The sequence below is a fragment of the Pan troglodytes genome, chromosome 13, assembly GCF_028858775.2.
Source record: "Pan troglodytes isolate AG18354 chromosome 13, NHGRI_mPanTro3-v2.0_pri, whole genome shotgun sequence".
In the NCBI taxonomy this organism is placed as follows: Eukaryota; Metazoa; Chordata; class Mammalia; order Primates; family Hominidae; genus Pan; species Pan troglodytes.
The window spans coordinates 48,877,510-48,900,012 of record NC_072411.2 but is presented as its reverse complement, the minus strand read 5'-3'; the positions used below and the strand labels follow the sequence as shown (position 1 = coordinate 48,900,012).

The following is a 22,503-nucleotide window of genomic DNA, read 5'->3' as shown; positions in this document are numbered from 1 at the left end:
CTCAACTTGTATAAAGAAAATTTTCACATGGCTAACAAATATTTATTCAGTACTCAGCCATGTGCCAGTTTCTATTAGGTACTGAGGTTATAAAAATGGTTTCTGAGGTTAGGTGCAATGGCTCATGCCTGTAATCCCAGGACTTTGGGAGGCCGAGGTGGGCAGGTCACGAGGTCAGGAGATCGAGACCATCCTGACTGACTTGGTGAAACCTCACCTGTATTGAAAAAAAAAAATACAAACAAAATTAGCCAGACGTGGTGGCACGCACCTCTAGTCCCAGCTACTTGGAAGGCTGAGGCAGGAGAATGGCTTAAACCCGGGAGATGGAGGTTACAGTGAGCCAAGATCCCACCACTGCACTCCAGCCTGGGTGACAGAGCAAGACTCCATCTCAAAAAACAAAAACAAAAGTGGTTTCTGCTGCTTCTTATGAATTTACTGTATGGTGGGAGAGGAGAGACATATGAATAAAGAGAATAGTAACAAACCAGAGACAGTACAATTAGAAGAGGTGACACAATGCTACCTGAAAGAGGCATCAGGTAATACCATCTACCAGAGGTAACAATGGAGCTTATCTTACTGGATAAGACTGAAGTTGGCCATGCAAAAGGGAGGGGATTCCAATCCTAAAACAATCATAGTACCACAAGAGCAAGCACTACTAGAAATAATCTCATCTAAGCAAAACCATTTCACCAAACTCCCTTTTAGAACTGCAGTCTGACTCGGAAAAGTTTAGGTTTTCTACTAATTAAAAGCCCAAACTGGGGATGCTTGTTAATTTGCATCGCAGTGATCATATTCTTTGTGTTTTCTTTGCTTTTTGGTATTGTCTTATTTGACAAGGAAGAAGCTAATTTTGTTTCATTCAACTTTTACTAGGCCCCTAGTGTGTATTATGCCTAACTCAATCATCTTTTTTTTTTTCTTTGTACTGATCTGAATACGAGGATTTTTCTATTAATTTTGACAGTTCATTGAATCTTAAAAGTTTGCTTCAAGGTTGAATTAACTATATATTTAGATCTAGAATTTCCTAATGTCAAAAATAATGTTCCATTCTCATTATTGTTAAGAAAGTTGTATACATATTTCCAATGGAAGGAACTTACTTTATTGAGATTTTGCTGTCACAATGCAAATAATTATAGATAAGGTAGCTCTTGGTGACTTGTGTTTGTAAGTAAAAGGGACCATTGACTTTTTCTAGTTTTGTCTATGATTTTTCACATTTCAGTTAAACAAATACCTTCAATACAAAATGCAGTTGCCTTTATCATTTACAAAGCATAGAGTACAAAATATTCTTCCCTATTCACCAATTAGTTTGGAAAATAAGAGAAGTTGGTCAAACTTCAGGTCCTTGAAAACATTAAAACTTAAAGGGTTTCAAAGCCTCTAAATGCTAATGCTTTGAAATTTTTCATATGCAAATTTCAATGGTGCATCACATAGAACTTTAAGAAATCAGATGGCTTTTTTTTTTTTTTTCCTTAAACACAGCAGCATTTTAGGATAATGTGTGCTAGCTTCTCTGTTTGTGTAACAGTTTCTGAAACGGATCTTTTCAAGCATAGTAACGGGTTTGAATTGTGTTTGCCTAAAGGCTGTGAAAACCAGAAACTGTGAAATGGAGTTCAAGCACAGCCCTTTCATAGCTGGCAGAAGTTCAGCTGTAGTTTTGGGTAGTTTGGTCAGCGGTTTCAACAAATACTTTGAAAACTTTATCTATATATAAGCATTCTTTTACTGAGCTGTTGTAAGCGAGTATTGAAGAGTAAATTCTTTATTTTTCCATCCATTATGCACTTTCTAAATTTGTGGGAATAGAGACCACTCATTGAATACATTTGCTGGGTTCACTGCCAATTGGAATGTATGAATAATTGATACACACTGGATTTACTATCTTTCATTGCAAATCCCTTTACACATTATACCAGGATTATGGCTTAGGAAATGAGGTGGGTGTGAACCACACTTCAGAAGTCCAATCTTATTATTCATTGCTTCAAATACCTCTGCTTTCTGTATTTTTTTTTGAAAGTTTAATTCAACTATAGAAATAAGATGAAAAAGCAAAAAAGATCTATCTAAACTGTGATCCCATGCTATGTTTCTTCTAGTCTTCTGATTTTTTGTTTTGAAATGAAAGTTCATGATCAAATCTAGTGGGCCAAAAGATGTCATAATTAAAACTATGGTAAAATCCAACTGGACGCCCTTTCATTCAACAAACCTTTATTGAAGCCCTGCTTTTGACCCAAAGCCATTAGAATGTATGAAATCACTCAAGGAAACTGTCAAGCAAGTTCTGGGGCCAAGGATTCTTCATGATCTCTTATTTGAAGGGGATTCCAAAGTTCTTCATATCCTAATGCTGTATTATAAGGTTTTAAATTTCTATTGGGATTTATGATTTGTTAGCCTTCTCACATGTAAAATATCCATTTCGTAAGGAAAGAGTTATAATAAGTATGTGGATTTCAATTCTGAGCCTTCTGCTTACTGGGAGGGTAACTGAATTGCTCCTGTTCCAACTTCAGCAGCAGCTTCAGCAGTGGCTACATGTTCTGGTGGCCTCAGCTCTCCCTGAATGGATACCTGAGGTCACCTCCACAGGATGACCGTGGCTTTGGGTTTAGCCACCTCCATGGCTAGGAAGGCTACGGGTAGTTTTCTGCTTTTGCTATTACTTGGGCTCCCTCAGATACCCCTTAGCTATTTCTGCTTTTCCATTACCTGTGTGGACATTTCTTGAGTTTAAATTCTCTCCGTTTGAAATACCTAGAGTGGTGTTTGTTTTCCTGACTGATATACCTCTTTACACCTCCATTCCCCAACCCCTTGAAAATGAAGATAAAAAAAACAACTTCAGAGGGCTGTTTTGAGGATTACAGTAGTGAAATACCTGAAGGATGAAGTCAGAGGGTGGAATAACAGACAAACCAGCTGTGGGGGAAGGGTGTCATGGTGGGAGATCAGCTAGAAAAGGTTGATAGAAAAGAGCATTTACTCAGGGCTTCCTTTCTCCTAAGCACCCTAATTTGGTTAATAATCTTTATTTTCATTTTTAAGATGAGAAAAATGAGGCTTGTAGATTTGAAGCAGAGTACCATTTATTCTATGGAAGTAGAACCCCAATCTGTTCAGACTTTAAATTTATATATTTCTCCTGCCCACCTTGATGACTACTTTTGAGAAGTAAATGATGTTGAATTAGGCAGGCTCCATTTTTAGGTATGGGATTTATAGTCATTGACAAAATGCAGAACAAAATTTTTTAAGTGACCTTTCCTCTTTGTTTACATGAGTTAAAAAATACTGTTTAATTAGAACACACACATACTTTTTAGAAAAAGGAGAGTAGTTTTACATAGGTTTATGGGGTATTAACTATTCCCTAGCATTCTGGTCTAGAAAACCTTTTAGGTCATGTCAAATCTCCAGTTGTTTACATTTTTTAGCCCTTTGCCAAGATGATTAAGATAAGTCATGAATCAAAAATGTTTTGCTTTTAATTGCCCATATTGTCCATGTAAATGCCACCTTAAATTACCACCTGTTTCCCTTTTAACTGTAAGATGTTTTATGTGCAGTGTCCAGTAACTCATTTTCTACCATCAAAAATAAGTCAGATAACAGGTTCACAAATTATTTGTGGAAAATACAAATCTCTGATTTGAAAAAAAGAATACCTTAAGTAAATATGCCAGGGTGGAAGCGAGATACAGTAGCAGGTGCAAATTCTCACCTTAATTTTTAAGTTGGTAAACCTTAGAAGTACGTGGAGGAGTGTCTATGTGATAAAATTAAGGATCATTAAAATTTGTTAAAGACATTCCTTTGAGGTTTTGGCAGTTTTACAGGCCAAACAATATAGTTTATGTAAGGAAAATTACATGGAAAAAATGATTTAATAGCATGACACAGGATACATGAAGAGAACTTCAAAAGCTGTTGACAGCTGTGGAGGGTGAGCTCATATTTTGTGGAATGGAGCAGAGAGGACAGGTGGGCACAGACCTCAAATTTCCCATATGTGAGATACCTGGGAGGTCTACCAACTGCTGGGAGAAGTGATGATTTAAGGGAGGGAAACCAACTAGACACACGTAAATGAGGGAACCAATATTGATAAAAAGGAATCTCAAGGAATGTGGACATTGTTTCCAAGAATTTTGTTCATGTTCACTTAATTGATTTTTACTTTGTTTCCCATTAGATGTTTTGTTTTTGCATTCATTTGCCTAGGGTCATACCACCATGGATGCTCTCCTTCTGTTTATAGACTGAGCAAAGCTTAGTCAGAAGTTAGGTTGGGAGGGAAAAAAAGACCACCTAGAAGAGTTGTGCATGGTATCACTTAATGCCAAAGTTGTTGATGCAGTAAGAAAACCATGAATATAACATGGATTCTAAAGTTAGAACCTAAAAAAAAAATCTGGCATTGAGATAAAGTTAGAAAACAGTTGTATGACCTTTGATTACTGTACTTGAATTATTCTATTTAATCTTCATTTGTTGCTTATATTATAGGATACTATTTGAGGAAATTAATACATAGCATTTGATAACTACTTGATCCCCAGCACTGGGCCAGGTAGTTCACATGACTATCTCATTTAATCTCACAGTAACTCTCCAAAAGATGCACTGTAATTACTCCTGCGTTGCACATGAGGAAACTGAGGCTCAGCATCTTCAATCTATTAGTATAATTAGAGAGAGCCCAATGAGGACAAGGAGAGACAATGGATGGGATTGGTGGATAAGACTTAGCCTGTGAAACAGTGCAAAGATTTTAACATTTTTCGGAGTTTAATAACGTTTAAAAATTTTTAAAGTTAACTTTGAGGCTACAGGAGTAAGCAAATATGCTGCCACAAAGAAGCTATCTTTTGGGCAAAATGTGCCTCAAAAAACCTTTGGTACTACCTGAAGAAATAAAGAGGTTTTTTAATCATAAAGGGATAGAGACCCCAGGATTCATGCCAGTCTCCAATTTATTTAAAATTCCTCCCACAATTTCAACATCCTGCCAGCACTGACTGTGAATGAACGTGGCTAGGAGAATACATAAATTGTGGCTGCGCCATTAATCAGGTGCGATCTTTCAAAGTATCATAAATTTCAGTGATCAATGCCAAGTCTCATTGTGATGACCTGGGGACTAAACCCATGGATCAGCCTGACAGAGACAAATAAGAAGCTAAATAGGGATGTGATAGTCTGTTAGGGGTGGGAGATACTTGTTATATTTTCAGACGTGTCATTTATTAAAAAAAAAATACTGGATAATTTGAAACTCTTCATGTCTCTCATCTATGATTCCTTACGCTTATAAGTAGAATTTTGTGTCATTTCTTGCAGATTTTATTTATTTTGATTTGAAATCGAAAATATTAACATTCAAGTAGTTATTTTTCAAAGCATATATTATTTCTGGCAGAGTTTCAAATGAACTAGACTTAAAAACAGTACAAAATTTGTATTACACAGTTCTTTCTTGTGAGTTTATACTTTTACTTGAAAAGTCAATGAAAACTTTTAGGATTTGTTTAAATTATTTTTTTCTTACAATGCAATAGTATTAATGACTGCGTTTTGAAAATTTAATAACAATAGGAACAGAAATAGATATTTGCCTTTTCATTATTATCTTACTAGTAAGTCTTCTTAAAGATAGTCAAATAAAATTTTTTAAATCTATTTTTTTGAAAACCAACAAAATGTAATCGTGGTTAATGTCGAGTAACTTCCCTGTGATATTCCTTCTTACTCAAGGTTCAGTCAGTGCTTGGTTTAAAAAAAATAGAAGCTGCTCTACGTGTCTATGGTAATACATGGAATGAGAGGCATTCACAGTTGTGGGAAACCAGTGGAGTGAAAGGCGAGAAGCTGTCACTAACTCTCAGCCTGCAGAATGGAAGTGGTAGATCTCAAGAGCTTGCTTGGGAGCTGCCACAGAACTCAAGTGCTTCTAGGAAGTTCCAAATGACTACTGTAGCCAGCTGCACTGAGATGAGTGGTTCCCAAGAAGCCGTATCAGCTAAAGCTGCCTATAGCACCTAAGTAAATATTTTGCAGAAGTTCACCCTGAACTTCCTTGAAACTTCACATCTGATATGTACTCATGTGTCTGGGTGAATCTGCCTCCAGTGAATATCGTCATTTTATTCCCTTTTACTTTCCGAAGTTCACAGAAGTGACTGTCAGTGATGGAACTAACTATACAGGAAACCACACAGGGAAAAGGATTCTGGGGAATGTGGTTCTAGCCTTCTCTTCGCAATGCAGAGAAGACCACCAATGGGAGTGGCAATGATGTTAACCTGACGACAGTTAATCCAGCACAGTCCACTCATATTTCATCTCAGCATCCCTTGACACTCATTTATCCACATTTAAACTTCTGCCTACTTCTACCACCAACAAATCAGGATTTTAATATGACACATATATACACATATCCCTCATATGACCAGAGCCATGCTCACCTTCTCTGGAACATGGGAGGCTTCAAAGGCCCATATGTCACCATTTCCATCTCTAAATCGTCTTCATTTCTTTCTTAGCCCAGTCAAATCTCTCTCTCTCTCTCTCATATCCTGTAACATAAAGACCAGATTAAAAGGTTACGGTTATGAATACAATATAGAAAATAAGGTAGAAGACTTGCCTTTTTACTTCACAGTGATCAAAATGAGCTATATTTGGACTTGATAAAGCAACATCAGGCATCATGTAGAGATCTTGGACATTAAGTTTGAAACTTTGACCACTTAGGTTGTTTCCTTTGGGGAGGATGAGTGTATTTGCCTGCATTAAGAAGAGTAAACCCAATATTTGGTAGCCAAAAACCAGGTATTTCGTCATTAGAGTTTGTTATCAAATATTTCTGGTCCACTTGAACAAATGGTGGGATTGCATTCCTTCCATGCTTATAAGTAGGTGTGGCCATGTGACTTGTTTTAAACAATGGAATGTGAGTGGAGATGATGTGTGCCATATCTGCCTGTGAGCTCCAAAAACCAGTGCAAGATTTGCCATTCTTTCTCTTTCTGTCCCATGGATTCTGGCAATGCTATACATTCAAGCTGCTCTATGAACCTGGGTTTTAGAATGGGGATGATGAGTAACAGAGCCTGACTTAGGCTCTGATAAGCATACAATGTACAGAAAGAAAAACATATTTTAGTATATTAGGCAACTGAGATTTGGGTGTTGCTTATGATTGCAGCTTAATATATCCCATTCTGAATAATATAGTCAATATTAACTATGAAAATAGATATATTTACCAAGTTTAAAGTCCAAAGCTTTTAAATATTTGAAGAGTAAAAGTTAGAAAATGATCTTGACATTTAATGCAGCTTAGAAAAGAGAAGGATATAGAATTGGTTTAATATATTTCTGATTGTATCTAGGTTTTATTAGATAGCATAGCTATTTTTCATAAGGTTCTATCACAGTCCAGATTATGGGTCATGAAGGGTTAAAAATCACACCATGATCCTGATCTACCTATAAAGTATTTGGAAGTACTGCTTACCGGCAATTTTCTGTCCTGAGGCTCATGGCGGTGACCTGAACCAATCAATTTGTAAGCATAGACCTAGCACTGTTCCAGGTGCATGTAGACATAGAGAAGTAGAAGTCTTATTCTTCTTGTAAAATTTGTCCAAAATCAGGGTATAACGAGGATTAAGTCACCAACTTCCCTGGGAGAAGTATATCATAGCAAAATAAAAAAGGAGACAAATGAAAGGGTCAGTCTGAGTTTTTAATATGGTGTTAAGTTTTGAATTCTAATTTCAGCTTATGAAGGGTGGGGATATAATGACTATAAGTTTGTTGTGAAGTTAATCAATATGTCAGACACAGTAGTTGCTCAATAAATATGTTGGATTTTTAATATTCATCTTTGTTAATTTTATTCCGAATATGCATATGGGGTGTTTGGGATCAGAGATGGATGGCTTAGTAATTACTTAATAGTAAATAACAAGTGTATAAGCCTCCTTGCCCCACTGCTTGTCCTCAGGGCAATGTAATGAGAATCAATGGGATTTTTTTCCCACCTGAGTAGCCAGAAAGTGCATATGCAATAAATGAGAAAAAAAATGACTTTTCTCTGCTTATAAAAGGAAAGGAGGAAGCTGTCTCCCTCCACTCCTAAAAGCATCTTTTCGGAAATGTAATGGGCCTCAATCCTAACTTTCATTTGATGTTGTTATTGACTGAATGCTTTAATATGTCTATAGACATTTATTTACATCAAGTATATATGTTAATTTTTCAGCAAAAAAGGGTGGTTAACTTTCCCAGTGTTTTTCAATAATGGATAGAAAGCCTTCAATCACCCAAGTCCCATGGAACAACTTTTTCCTTCTTAAAATCCTATTAACTCAACTGTTTGGCAGAATTGAAAATAAGTTTCAGCAACTGACCATGTCTAGAAGGCAGTGATGTGTGGCCATGGCAATAGGGCAGTAGCTGCAAGATGTTTTCTTCTGAATTTAACTAGAAAGTCATGGATCATGAGAAACCCTTTTATAGACAATGTGAAATTGAACAGGGAAATACACTCCAATTACTGGCCTACATAAATATCCAAAGGGAACAAAGAGCATCAGTCAGGAGGCTATTGTCTTCCTAATTATGTTTCAAATTGGAAATGGCAGCTTGTTTTCCTCCTCACATAATAGTTCTCTAAATAAATTGTCTTCTCCCTCTGTCTGCTGTTCTCTTGAGGATTTGGTTATATAGGGATAAAGAACTTGTGGTTGTGAAAAGCATGGGTTATGAGCCAGCTAGCTTCCTATGCCAAGAGAGAAAGCAGGAATGAACACTGAGGTTATGACATGTTGTAAACCTGATATGTTTAGCAATTCCATTTGTTGTGATTTGGGTGCTACAGAAGACTTTTATAAATTTTATATCTTCTCTGATGGTTAGAATATTGACATAGTGTACTGCAATGAATAGCTTTGCTTCCTGAAAATCACATATGGAATATTTGGTAATACCCCTATCTTAAGTTGCCTTGGTATTTCTTCAAAATAAGAATGTATCTGATGGAGATTTAAGAGAAGAATGTTCATTACTATTAGTTAATTCATACCATCAATTTGCTTTGTCTTTATCCATCATTAAAAAAAAATTATTAACTTTAAAGTTTGATACTGAAATATTTTTTCTGTTTTGCTTAATGACTTTCTTTAATTATGAATTTCTTCCATTTTTGTGAATATTACTTGGTTTAAGCTTTGCCAGTGAAATACCATCTCAATTATAAGGTAAAAAATTTAGATAATTGCCATCAAATATCTAGGGTTGGATTTTGCATGACTAATCTCTCCCAAGCTTGTTTGTTTATTTTTAGTATTTTAGTTCTATATTCACAGAATTTGCTTTTATTCTTGAAAGTGGCAATCAACTGTTATTTTCTATGATTATGGTTATAATATTAATCATTATTTTGGTTGTAGCTAATTTCTGTTCAACTAAGCACCTTTCTAAATTGTTTTTAATTTCCTAGAAATGTAATTTTTAATATTTGTTGATGTATAGATATGTCCTTAGGAAGGTTTGTTTTTGTGGTCTAAATGGTCTTATAAATCTTTTATATCAAAAGCAAATGGTAGATGATCCTTAGTAGATTTTTATCTTCAAAACACCTTGTCTTTCAGTATGAATAATGACAAATGTAATGTTTTGACAAAGTGAAATTACAAAAACTAAAGACATATCTTAAAATACTAAGAAGCACAAGCTTGAGACACCTTTAAATAAAAGTTACAGAAGCTTAATTCTCAAGAAAGTTGACTCTATCAATGTCATTTTCCTGAGAGGTAACTGTAGCATGGAATATATTGTGATAAATGAAGTCATTGATCTAACATGGTACTGTCAAAATGGAATACAAATAGTAAGTATGTTATTAGTTGAAACTCTTTTCTAATTATTTTGATATTTTTTAAAACCTATTTTTTTTTTTAAGTATAGCTAACTTTCACTCTCGATTGATCACAAGGACACTTGCCTGGGCTCCGTTCATGTTGAAACAGGCTTCGATGTAAAAGTATAAATGCGCCTAATACATCTTTGTGCTGGAATATAGAAGTCTATGTGTTAGAAACACTTTTTTCCTGCATGTATACAATCTGAGAAGAAGATAAAAGCTGCTACTGGTTTAGCAGTGTGATTCTTTTCAATGGCTTTGCCAGTAGTGTCTGCAGAAAGGAAATAAATTGAGAATAATAATGTTAGTCTTCAGCAATCTTGTTATCTTTCCTCATTTAAATTTTAGCCAGATTAGAGTGAAGACTTCCCAGGGAGATAGAGCATTAGCTATAGTTTTTGCACAAATAGACTACACCTACAGAGAAGAAAGGGAGCTCATCAAATGCTAGACATGAATTTGGTTTAGAATTTTGACTATAAAGAGAAAATGATCTAATCAATAACCTCAGGGATATTAAGAATTAGCAAAATCTTTCATTTTTCCCCCCTCTTTCCCAGTTGTGGTTATATCTTAGAATCTGGACTCGCTTCCTCAAACTTAGGCATTTCTTTTCTTGATGGACCATGTCTAACATGGTGCCCATATATCTTCAAATTCAGAGTGAAGATTTGGGTTTCTGAGCAATCTGTGCACTTTTTTGGAAAACTTCTTTTTTATTATACTTTAAGTTCTGGGGTAAATGGGCAGAACGTGCAGGTTTGTTACACAGGTATACGTGTGCCATGATGGTTTGCTGCACCCATCAACCCATCATCTACATTAGGTATTTCTCCTAATGGTATCCCTCCCCTAGCCCCCCAACCCCCGACAGGCCCCGGTATGTGACGTTCTCCTCTGTGACACTTTTTATAAGGTAAAATTCTCTAGATTCAATTAATGATTCATGAAACACATAACTTGTTAAAGATGGATGACAAGAATGACTATTGGTTTTGAATTTGACATGATAAAACTGCAACTGATCAGGTAGAAAGTAAAGGTCAGTGTGAAGGCACACCATTTTTGCTCATAGGTGTTCCTACTGTTCTAGAACAGGCCATAATACATTCACTAATGGGGTGGAATACATGAGAACACCTGATTGGTTAGTGATCGGCAGTAGAGATGAAGTTCTCTTTCCATACATTAAACCCCAGCTGGGGTAAACAGAATATTCCCTGCTTCCCAGTAAGTATGTAAGAGTATGTGATGACTACTGTAGATAAGGCATGACATTTTCATCTGAGATTTTTGATCATCTTCATAACTGGCTAAATCTTTTCAGATATCATGTCAGGTTCACCTACAACAATAATAAAACAAATGACCACACTCTTTCTCTGTTAAGTCAAGTGTAATGAAACTCATTTGCCTAAGAGTTGGAATAGGGCTGTGTTAGGAACTAGAGTAATATCTAAATTTTAATGACAATGGATAAAATATAAACAGGCCTAATATCATCTCTGTTAGTTGTTGGCAACTGACTAATGCCTCTTGAATTTTCCTGTAGCCTGATCTAATTCAGATAGGCTAATATATAAATTTTCTTTTGTCTTGTATGTATAAATAAGGCCAAATACTCAAGAAAGCAATTAGAAAACTAATGTTGGTGTTTAAATAATGCCATATAAGCCCCATAATGCCCCATAAAGGGAAATGCGCCTTGAGGGTCTCAGTAAATAACGTATTTTATACAGTTGAAACAAGTTTTTAACCTTCATAAAAAACAGATCCAGTGAATTAATGCTAGATTTAGCTCTAGTAGAGAATGTACAAATTCACAAAAATGGATCAGACAGTGTTCAACTCTTTATTAAAATATTCTTTTGTAGCATTTGAAAACATCAAGGCAAACTCATGTGGCACATTTTTCTGGTTTTCTTTACAATGTATTAGTGTGATAGATATGAGAACTTCAGATAAAAACGCAGGAATCGTAAAACTTTTTGCTCACTAACCCTGACCGTCAGTTGTCCAGTTATTCCAGAGTCACAAGCCTTGACTGTGCTGGAGATTTTCTTTCAGATGTACTTTGAGATGAATAATGTTTTGTGTGATGAATCTGCTGTTTGTATTTTGAAAATGTTTATCTGGGCAAAGCGTTTTTTGATGGAAAGCAGTGGTGATGAATCCAGATAAACTGAAAGCTGCTAAGCTTTTTTGCAACTGACAGAGTGGTTTTTGATCTTTAGCTTTGTGTAAAATGGATCTTTTCCCAGAGATATTCCTTAATAAAATTAGCTAAGTATATGTATACCTGTGTGTGGATGTGAGTGTGTGTGTGCATATGAGAAAGGCAGACATGAAGAGTGTTATACTCTCAATAGTGAGTTATGGAATAAATGTCAAATTTGCTTCATGTTCAGAATATAAAAAAACACGGGAGAGATCAGACTATGGCTTACGCAGGGTCACATGTGCTACATGTTAGTGATTAACTGTTAGTCACTAACTGAGTTTGAAAACTGAAGCAATAGTTTGTGTACTTGATGTTATGTTGGACAGATCCTTAAATTTTTATGGATGCATTCACAAGCTTCAGATGCACATTTTATTTCAGAAGAGAGCATTGCAATGGTTTTTGTCTTTTTTTTTTCTTTTTTGTCAAATCAACCCAGATTTGCAAGGAGTTTGTGTAGAACATAGTCTGTAGTTTAACTGGAAAATACATTCCAATTTTTCAAATAAGTTATAAATTAATCAAGATTTGAAGAATATCTATTAGTTTGCATTTTTATAAACTACACTGGGAAATGATATATAGTGTTTGAAGCATGTTCTGCTTCAGTTGTGATATAAAACTAATAAGATGGAAAATTACTTTGAGAAGAAAGCAAGTTCCGTATTAGGTAATTGGCCCTTTTTATTGAAAATTATTCAATAAGTGAATGACAATTGGGAAATTCAGCATTTATGATGCTGAAATAATATCTCTTTATACAGAAAATTTTAATTTAAAGAGGTTTTTTTACTATGTAAGTGGAATATATTATATGGAAGCAAAAATCGTAAACTTGTCTCAGAATTTCTTAAAGTAAGCTTTATTAGGCACCTCATACACTGAATTCACATTTTAACTTTTATTATCATTATTTTTCTTCCTGGGTTTATGGAAAATAAGATTTTCTTCCCTTTAATTTTCTCCAACACTAATTTTATCCTGAAATGTTAACAAGTTTCAGAAAGACAGAAGTTTTGAAATGTTTAGACAAATATATTATTTTAGAAAATGTGTTCATTGATGTATTAATTTTGTACCACCCTAAAACAATTAAGTTAAATTGCTAATAAATTTATGAATTCTACATATGTTATATGCATATCCATATGGAATTTTTATTCAACCCAATTTCTGCACAGTAAGTTGTCAATAAATTTTCATGAAGAATGGTTTGCACTAAGATTATAATAGAATCTACTACCTAGAAAATTTGGTCACAAGCATGAAAAGCCCTCTTCTCTTTTTACTTTCTTTCACTCCAATCTGGTCTTGCTGGTTAGTTGGTGACAACTTTCTGATGCTGCTGCTATTAATGTCTTCTTGCTTTTGTTAGCTGAAGTTTGTTTTTCCTGGCCAACCTACTTATGTTGTGTTTCATTTCTCTCCCCAAATATCCTTAGATCTCTGCTAATTATTTTCCTTCATTTCTCTTCTATCCCACCTCTTATTCAGAATTGACCTCAGTTTAGCTTAACCTGAAATACAAATGTGTAAACCAGTATTTTCTGCCTCATTTTCTTTCATCTGAAATATATTTATCAGTCAATACATATTCCAGTTATCCAGCTCTGAGTATGAAGAACTTCCACTGTCCCTCCCAGATGCTGTGAGTATAGGAATTCACAAATACCTGTGGGTACTAGAATCCTAATAATGGTAATAATAAAACAGTTAATATATATTGAGTACTTACATGCCAAATCTGTACTAAGTGATTTATATGGATTTGCCATATGATTCTTCCAACCATATCATAAAATAACTGCTATGTTTATCTCCAATTTATAGTCTAGGAAACTGAAACTTAACATGATCCACACAGCTAAGAATTGGCAGAGGCAATGTTTGAATTAGGGTTTCTGGTCTCTAGAAACCACCTACCTCTGTAGGAAGGACCCATGTCCCACAGAAAGGCAGGATATCTGACTAGTTTAAAAAATAATAAATACAGCCTTCAGACTTATTGCCTATAGGGATTCTCACTCAATGACCACATCCAAATTCATACTTTATTAAGTGAATATTTTATTATTTATTTAATAAATATGTCTTAAGTACTATTGAAGGTATTGAGGTGAGTCATGAACAAAATTGATAAAGTCATGAATATCATGCAGCTTTCATTCTAATGGACAGGACAGATGGTAATTGCAAATATATGCGTTATGCCTGGCAGAAATAAGTTCTATTAATACAAATTAAGCAGGATAAAGGGAAATAGAATTGTGCAGGGGACTAACAGTCTCCCAATTTATTCTCTGATACAGTGCCATTTGAATAGAGAACAAAATAAACTGTGGGGGATAAGCCATGAAAATATCTAGGGGAAGAGTACTACCAGGTAGAAAGAGTGGTAGGTATAAAGACCTTGATACATAAGCACACTCTGCCTGGTGCTTAGGATAAATAAGGAGGACCTTGAGGCTGCGTTAAAATGAGCCAGAGGAAGTATAACAGAAGAGGTCAGAGGAAGAGAGGGGAGCTAGATCATATAGAGTCTTGTGGGTCATAGCAAGCTCATTAGAATTTACCTGGAAAGAGCTGAGAAGCCCCATGAGGCTTTTGACCAGATTTATTAAGTATCTGACTGCTGTATGGAGAATCAACTCTAAGAAGGCAAGAATCTGCAGAAAGCCATTGTAATAATTCCAGTGAAAGATACATGTGGCTTAGAATAAAGTAGTGGTGGGCCAGGTGCGGTGGCTCACACTTGCATTCCCAGCACTTCGGGAGGCCAAGGCAGACGGATCATGAGGTCAAGAGATTGAGACCATCCTGGCCAACATGGTGAAATTCTGTCTCTGCTAGAAATACAAAAATTAGCTGGATGTGGTGGGCATACGCCTGTAGTCCCAGCTACTTAGGAGGCTGAGGCCGTAGAATTGCTTGAACCTGGGAGACGGGTTGCAGTGAGCCAAAATTGTGCCACTGCACTCCAGCCTGGCGACAGAGTGAGACTCCGTCTCAAAAAAAAAAAAAAAAAAAAAAAAAAAAAAAAAAAAAAAAGAATAAAGTAGTGGTGCAAGTGGTTAATACATGTACACAATACACACATTTGCATACATACATACATATAAATTTTGTGTTGAAATGAAATGCATGTATACAAAGCACACATCATAGGCATACATTTGGATGCATATTTTTTCTGCTGGGAATACTAATGTAAGTAGCTCTCACATTAAGAAGGAGAACATTATAGCCCTAGAAACTCCCACATGCTAAATTGTAGTCATTACATAGGCCACCTTTGGCAAAGATAAGCAGTGTTCTTACTTGTTACGATAAGTTCTTTGGTAAAAGGACCAGAGAGTAAATTTTTAGGCTTTACGGACCATATGTGGCTTCTGTCACAGTACTCTTTTCAGTTATTTTGATAGTTTTTCTATGTGTACAATTATATGTTAGAAATCATTTATGCCATCAGAAATTTGAGAACCTTGCTCTTCACTCTTCTACCTTCCAGAAAAATAGACAATTTTGAGCCCAAAATCTTTCATTTCCAACTTGTGAGCCCTAATTTGAGGCAGCTTTTGATCCAGAGACTTTAGTTTTTTTTTCCAAAAAGAAAAGTTATCTGCCCCATTCTCCTTCCAAGACATATATGGACTCTGTGACTCAGTTTTGTCTTCATTGAATTATCCTAGCTATCAATAATGAATTGATCAAAACAGTGAATGATAAAGTCTTTACAATCCAAATGCTATTCAAATACTGCTCTTATTTTAGAGAATAAAGCAGTAGCTTCACTCAGTTCAGATTGCTCAGAGTCTGCAGCAGTCACTTGGAGAATCAGATGTTGGAAATGCCAGAAGCCTGTCCAACCCCATGATAGTCTTGATCTAATCCAGAAGTATACTTTCCTCAGAATCAATATTTTAAAATATTATATTATCTGAGAAAAGGAATACCTGACTACCAAGACTGTTTTAGATCCTTAGGAACCTAGGGGTTCCCTAGGATGCTGATTACCACTTCACCAGGGATATAGTAACCATATCTAGACAATAATACACTTGCTGCAATTCCCGTCAAAATACCACCGTCATTCTTCACAGAACTAGAAAAAATCCTAAAATTCATATGGAACCAAAAAAGAGCCTGCATACCCAAAGCAAGACTAAGCAAAAAGAATAAATCTGGTAGCATTCTGTTACCTGACTTCAAACTATACTGTAAAGCCATAGTCACCACAACAGCATGGGACTGGTATAAAAATAGGCATATAGACCAATGGAACAGAACAGAGAACCCAGAAATAAAGCCAAATACTTAACATTCAACTGATCTTCAACAAAGCAAACAAAAAAGTTGGGAAAGGACACCCTATTCAATAAACGGTGCTGGAATAATTGGCAAGCCACATGTAAAAGAATGAACCTGGATTATCATCTCTTACCTATATAAAAATCCACTCAAGATGGATCCAAGACTTAAATCTCAGACCTGAAACCATAAAAATTCTAGAAGATAACATTGGAAAAACCCTTCTAGACATTGGCTTAAGCAAAGACTTCATGACCAGGAAACTAAAAGCAAATGCAACAAAAACAAAGATAGATGGGACTTAATTAAACTAAAAAGCTTCTGCACAGCAGAATTATTACTGAGTTTCAAGAATGTGTGAGGCCAATACCCTTGTTGAAAGGGATCCCTAAGTTAACCCTCTGGTTCAATGATTTGCTAGAACTCAAAGAACTCAGAAAATCTGTTTTACTAATGGTTATGGCTGATTATAGTGAAAGAGCACAGACTAAAATCAGCAAAGGTGAAAGGCTGATAGAGCAGAACCCAGGAAAGGCTAAGTTCCAGCTTCTATTAATAGTTGTCCTCTCCTAGTAGAGTCCCACAGACATCACCTACTTCTTCCAGCAACAATCTGTAACAACACAAATGGGGTGTTGTCAACAAGGTAAGCTCATCTGAGACTTGGTGTCCAGGATTTTATTGGAGGTTGGTCAAATAGGCATGGCATGCATGCACATGAGGCTGACCTTAGTTTCTCAGCCTTCAGCCTCTCCAGAGGTCAAACTGATATCATGTGGCCCAAGGCCCCAACCATAACTTACATTGTTAGCATAAACTGCCTCACATGGCCCAAGGCTCCAGGTAAACAAAGACACTCTTATGAGGTACCATATTCTAAAGGCTTAGAGGCTCCTAGGAGCCATTCAGGGTCCCATCCTTTCTTTGGAATGGGCAAGGTTTACACTCCTCAGACCTGCCGAGTCAACCTGTCCCTGCACAAGCATATTTTATCACTCAAATTTAGGAGATGTAATCTTTATAGAAGATCTCTTTCCATAAATTTCCCAAGCAGAATAACTCCAATTTGAGGCCACATTTTTATCCCACATATGAAAGAGCTATCTTTCCCTCTTCTGGTTGAAATTCACTTATCTCCTGTCTACCTCCACCAGATTATAGCATGTTTTATTCTATGAAATGTTTTGCTATTGCTATATTATTCAACATTTGAAGGCTCTAAAGAGCTGAATCAGTCAGATATTGCTATGTAACACACAGCCACAAATATCTCTGTGGCAAACAATACTAAGCATTTCTGTCTCACCCTGGCACCTGTGAAGTGGCTATAATTATTTTGCATCTGTGAGAAGCAGCTCTGTTCCATTTGTCTCATTTAGAGTTCCCAACTGGAGGGGTAGCAGCTACCTGGGGTTGGTTTTTCTCATGGCTTTAATAGAAGCACAAGATGACAAGCATAAATGCTTAACCGTATTTCAAGCCTCTACTCATGTCACACCTGTTAATATCCCATTGGCTAGCTAGTCATATTGCCAATGCCAAAGTCTAGGGACAGAGAAGTACATGTCACCAACCACGTAAGGCCATGGGAAAGGAATGGATGAATAATAATTCTGTAGGTAAGTGAAGAATTGATAACATTATTTTCTGTACCTCCGAGGACATAGTGCAATGGAAAAATTTAGGAGGTTTTTCAAACCCTGGTTTGGCTACTTGTTTATATACATAGATGCAGTTACTCAACATTTTCATTACTTGGTTTTCTCATCTGTAAAAAGGAAATAAAACAATTATTCAGAATTTTGTTGTGATGATTACAGGTGTTATATATGAAGTGCCTAGCTAGCACGGAGTCCAGATAATAGGTATACAATTAATGATAACGTAATTATATTGAAGATGTCTCAGAGCTTCCTCCTCAGGAGCACTAATGAGGATAATAACAGCTGATATTTATAGAGTATCTACTATGTACTCACTATTATCCTAAGAACATAACAGGTAGAAACTCTCTCATATGATTTGTCTGTGTGTGTGTGTGTGTGTGTGAACAAAAGAAGGTGAGAAAAGCTAAGAAACATGCCCAAAGTTAGCTTCATTTTATCTCAAACTATCTCAAAACCAAGTGGCTTAAAATAACAATTGTTTATTTTGTTTATGATTTTATGGGCCAGCAATGAGAGCTGGACTCACCTAGGTTGCTTTTCTGGACTCATCTGGATGCAGGCCTGTATCTGCAGTCAGCTGCCTGGTTGGCTAAAGCTGCCTATTCTAGAATGGCCTCAGCTGTTATGGCTCATCAGTGTTCCAGTGACCTCTCATCATCCAGCACAATAGCCTGGGCTTATTTACCTGATAGCTGGGAAGGGTTCCAAGAGAACAAGTGGGAAAGCTTGCTTGAGGCCTGGGCTTCTGATGTGTCATCACATTTACCTCTTTGTATTAACCAGAACAAGTTACAAGACCAGTCCAGACAGAAGGCAATGGAGAACAGAATCCATCTCTTAATGAGAAAAGTGGCAAAGTCACATTGCAAAGAGCATGGAGGCAAGAAGGAATAAAGGATTATGAGCCAATTTTGTAATTTACCACAATCTGCCTCTGGCCACAATTTTCACCTTTCTGCCCATGTACAACATCCTTTTCCTTCTCATAAAATTCTCATGGAACTATGACATCAGGCTTGAATTCTAGAATTCAGTTATCCAGTTAAAGTTGAGAGGAAGCCTATCAAATGTAAATTTTTTTGATTCAGAGAGTCATGAAATTTAAAAAAATGTATGTCCCATAAACATCCAACCTACAATATTAACACAGGGATAGGGTAACTGATAAATACTGCCATTCTGAAAGAAAAAAATGGGAGGTACATAGCAGTTACTGATCTGTCGGAAATTTAAAATATATGCAGAAAAATATTGTTAGGCTCTCCTACCTGGGAGTAGTAACTATTCGTTAAGGCAAGGTTATGCTTTTTGGGGGTGGTTTCCCAGTTCTTTCTTCTTCATATTTATTGGATCTTGACTCTGCTCTCTAGAACATTCTCTCTTTTTAATTTCCTTCCTTAGCCTTTTGAAAAACGTTCTCAGTCGACTTCTGGATCATAGAAAGTTGGAGCCACAGAGACCTTTGTGCAATTTAAGTAAAATCATTCTTTCAAAATTCAGGTTGATGGCATTTTTATAAATTCAGTTTCTTCCAAATCATGGTGGACTTACTATGAGTTTAATTTATGTGCACGTCATTTGTTAGAAAGCCATACCTGATTGTTTTCAAGACATGCCTTTCTGTATAGACTTATTTACTCTGGGATTGGGCTTCTGTGAGACCATACTCTTACGAAGCTGAGGAGCTGTATTTTTTAGTTTGAGAGAGAACTAGACAACATATAAATTCTTTCAGATTTCTTAACAAAGGATTACAGAGCTACGCACTTGAATTGATTTTTTTTCTTTTTGATGCCTCATTTTACTTTGAGAATTTTTACTGGATGGAAAGACAGAAGATACGAAACAATTATATTTTCCCACCCAGAAAATTCTGTCCCCTCTGTGTTCCCTCAAAATTCTCCTTGCAAGCTGGCCATGTCTTTATTTAGACCATTTCTTTCTTCTTGTACCTATATGTAGCTAGGACCAACCATCTGACATTTCAACATTCTGTGGAGGTCTCTTTAGCCAAAATCAAAAGTTCATTATATACACTGGCCATCTTTCAAGTTTCTATAGGCAACACTTTTGACAATTATTTTATTCTCAAAAATACAGATCACCATTTTTTTTCCTAACCTCCAATAACAATTTGATTTTTTTTCTCCGCATTTGCTAAGAGTTTGTTTGCCATTTTTCCATCCTCTGCTCAGTGCTTACTGCCAATGGCACTTATTTTAGATTTTTGTTATGGCAGCACCTCAATTCTAGGAACCAATTATTTCTGCATCAGTTAGCTTTTGCCATGTTAAAAAAATCACACAACTTCGCAGCTTAAAACAACCATTTCTTTTATTTTTTAGCACATAATCCTGCTGGTCATTAATATGGACTGGGCTCAGCTGAGCTTGTGTTTGCAGTCAGCTGCCAGGTCAGCTGGGGACTACAGGTCTAGAATGGCCTCAGCTGGAGCTGCTCACCTTGGTTCTGTGTTTTCTCATCATCCTGCAGGTTAGCCTGGGCTTGTTCTCATGGTGACTGGTCAGAGTTTCACGAGAATTAAGAGAGGCAAGCTAAGGTTTTTGGGGCCTAGACCTGGAACTAGCACACTGTCACTTATGCTGCATTTTATTGACCAGAACAAGTTACAAGGCTAGCCAAAACATAGGAGAATGGCAAATAGACTCTAGGTCTTACATTGTAAAAGATATAGATATTCAGAGTATAGAAGAATTAGGGATCTTCTTCCAATATACCATACCTCTCACTATTAGTAAATTTTGTTACCATTACTGTTTTCTCAAAAACACTATTAAATTTTTATTCCATAGAAAAGCATGACTGTGGCTTCACCAAAACTTTTCGGCTTCCTTGAGCATAGACACTAATTTTCTGACCACACAACCTGACCATGTATGTGTTAGTATCCTACTCCAGATCCTTCTTACTGGTCTGCTTGTTTCAGTAGGCAGCTCCTCAACTGACTTTTGCCTACCTACCTGCCTCCATCTTTGTACAGCTCTAACTGGTTGAATCCAGACCTGTAGACTTGCTTGTCTTTGGATGGCTTCTGATCTTCACCCACCTTATAAGCAACAGCAGCACCAATCAGCCTGTTGTTGGAAGGAAGGCCCACCTACATAACTTCTGCATGCCCCACCTCAGTGGTGATCATGTTCCACAGTCCCCTCTTCCATTTTGCACCTTCTTCTGATCAGCTCCACTACTAAAAGTAGGAAAAATTTGTTGAAAATATGAAGTTCTTCAAAAACTAGCTATGCAGAGAAGAGAAATACAGCTTCTACCAGTTCAATGGTGTTAACTCCGTGAGTTAGGCCCAAAGACCTTTTTTTCAAGCCCAGAAATTGTTGTAAACTAGATGTGAGGCTTTGGTTACTTCTTTGACTTTCAAGTCTCCAATCTTTATTATGTCTGATTTTTGTCCTTTCATTTGTGTTTTTATGGACAGTTCTACAAAGGAAATATGAAACCTACTTGAGAACATTCAAAGAAAATGGTGAAGATACAGAATTACACCAAAAGGCCACATGTTCATTAGGATGGAGAATAAAATCACAGTGTGTCTCAAGATCTATTTAAAACTCCATTCTATATTTACATATGAATACTTGCTTTTTCTCTGATTTTTTTTTTCTGAGAGCATAAAATAATTTTGAGATGATTCTGAATGTTTTAAGTTAAAGAATTAAGAGCACAAGAATCCTTTATAGTTCACATAAGCACACACGCACACATACACACATACTAACACACATTTATTTCTCTTTCTAATCCACATTTGTTGGTCAACAGTATAGATGATGAAAAGAATATCCTCCCTCATTATATCAAATAGCTCCACCAGCTTGGCTATGAATTTTACCCTGAAATAAGCAACATACACACACACATGCACACATGCATACATCCTTCTTTCTTTAAGTAGAAAACAGCCCTAATTTTGATTCAATTCAATAAAATATACTGTTACAAAATTAAGAAATAATTGAACAGTAGTTTTGAGAGTTAATAATGCAAAATCAATATATTATACTTTTCTTACTGCCCGTGATGTAATATTTAGCAAACCAGTATTTATTATTGGACTAATGGTAACACAATTGACAACACACTGGGATATTATGGGAATTTCCTGTCATACGAGTACACCCACTTCAATTTGAGCTCTACTGGAAAAATCAATGCTTAGAAAATGCAAAAGCGAAACAATGACTACAACAATTTTTTAAATGTCTAAGATATTATTACATGGTTTTTTTTTGTAAGCAAAACTGAATAAGAATAGCTTTATTTCCTAGAAAAAGCTAGATATACTCCTAAAATAAAGTTGC

The 22,503-nt window shown here is 36.0% G+C and overlaps 1 long non-coding RNA gene across 3 annotated transcripts in view; it reads right to left on the bottom strand.

The window, feature by feature from the left end:
- LOC107973699 (uncharacterized) overlaps nt 1–19,165 on the bottom strand; it is a 73,956-nt gene extending 54,791 nt beyond the window's left edge. The window contains exons 1-4 of one of the 3 annotated variants that reach the window (XR_010149745.1): nt 18,855–19,165; nt 10,055–10,244; nt 7,562–7,730; nt 6,507–6,617 (exon numbers count right to left, since the gene is read on the bottom strand). This is a non-coding gene — a long non-coding RNA (uncharacterized LOC107973699). Of the gene's footprint in view, nt 1–6,506; nt 6,618–7,561; nt 9,530–10,054; nt 10,245–18,695 lie in introns of those variants that run through there. The other 2 variants (XR_010149744.1, XR_010149746.1) reach the window with 2 other exon arrangements.
- Nucleotides 19,166–22,503: the final 3,338 nt, after the last annotated feature.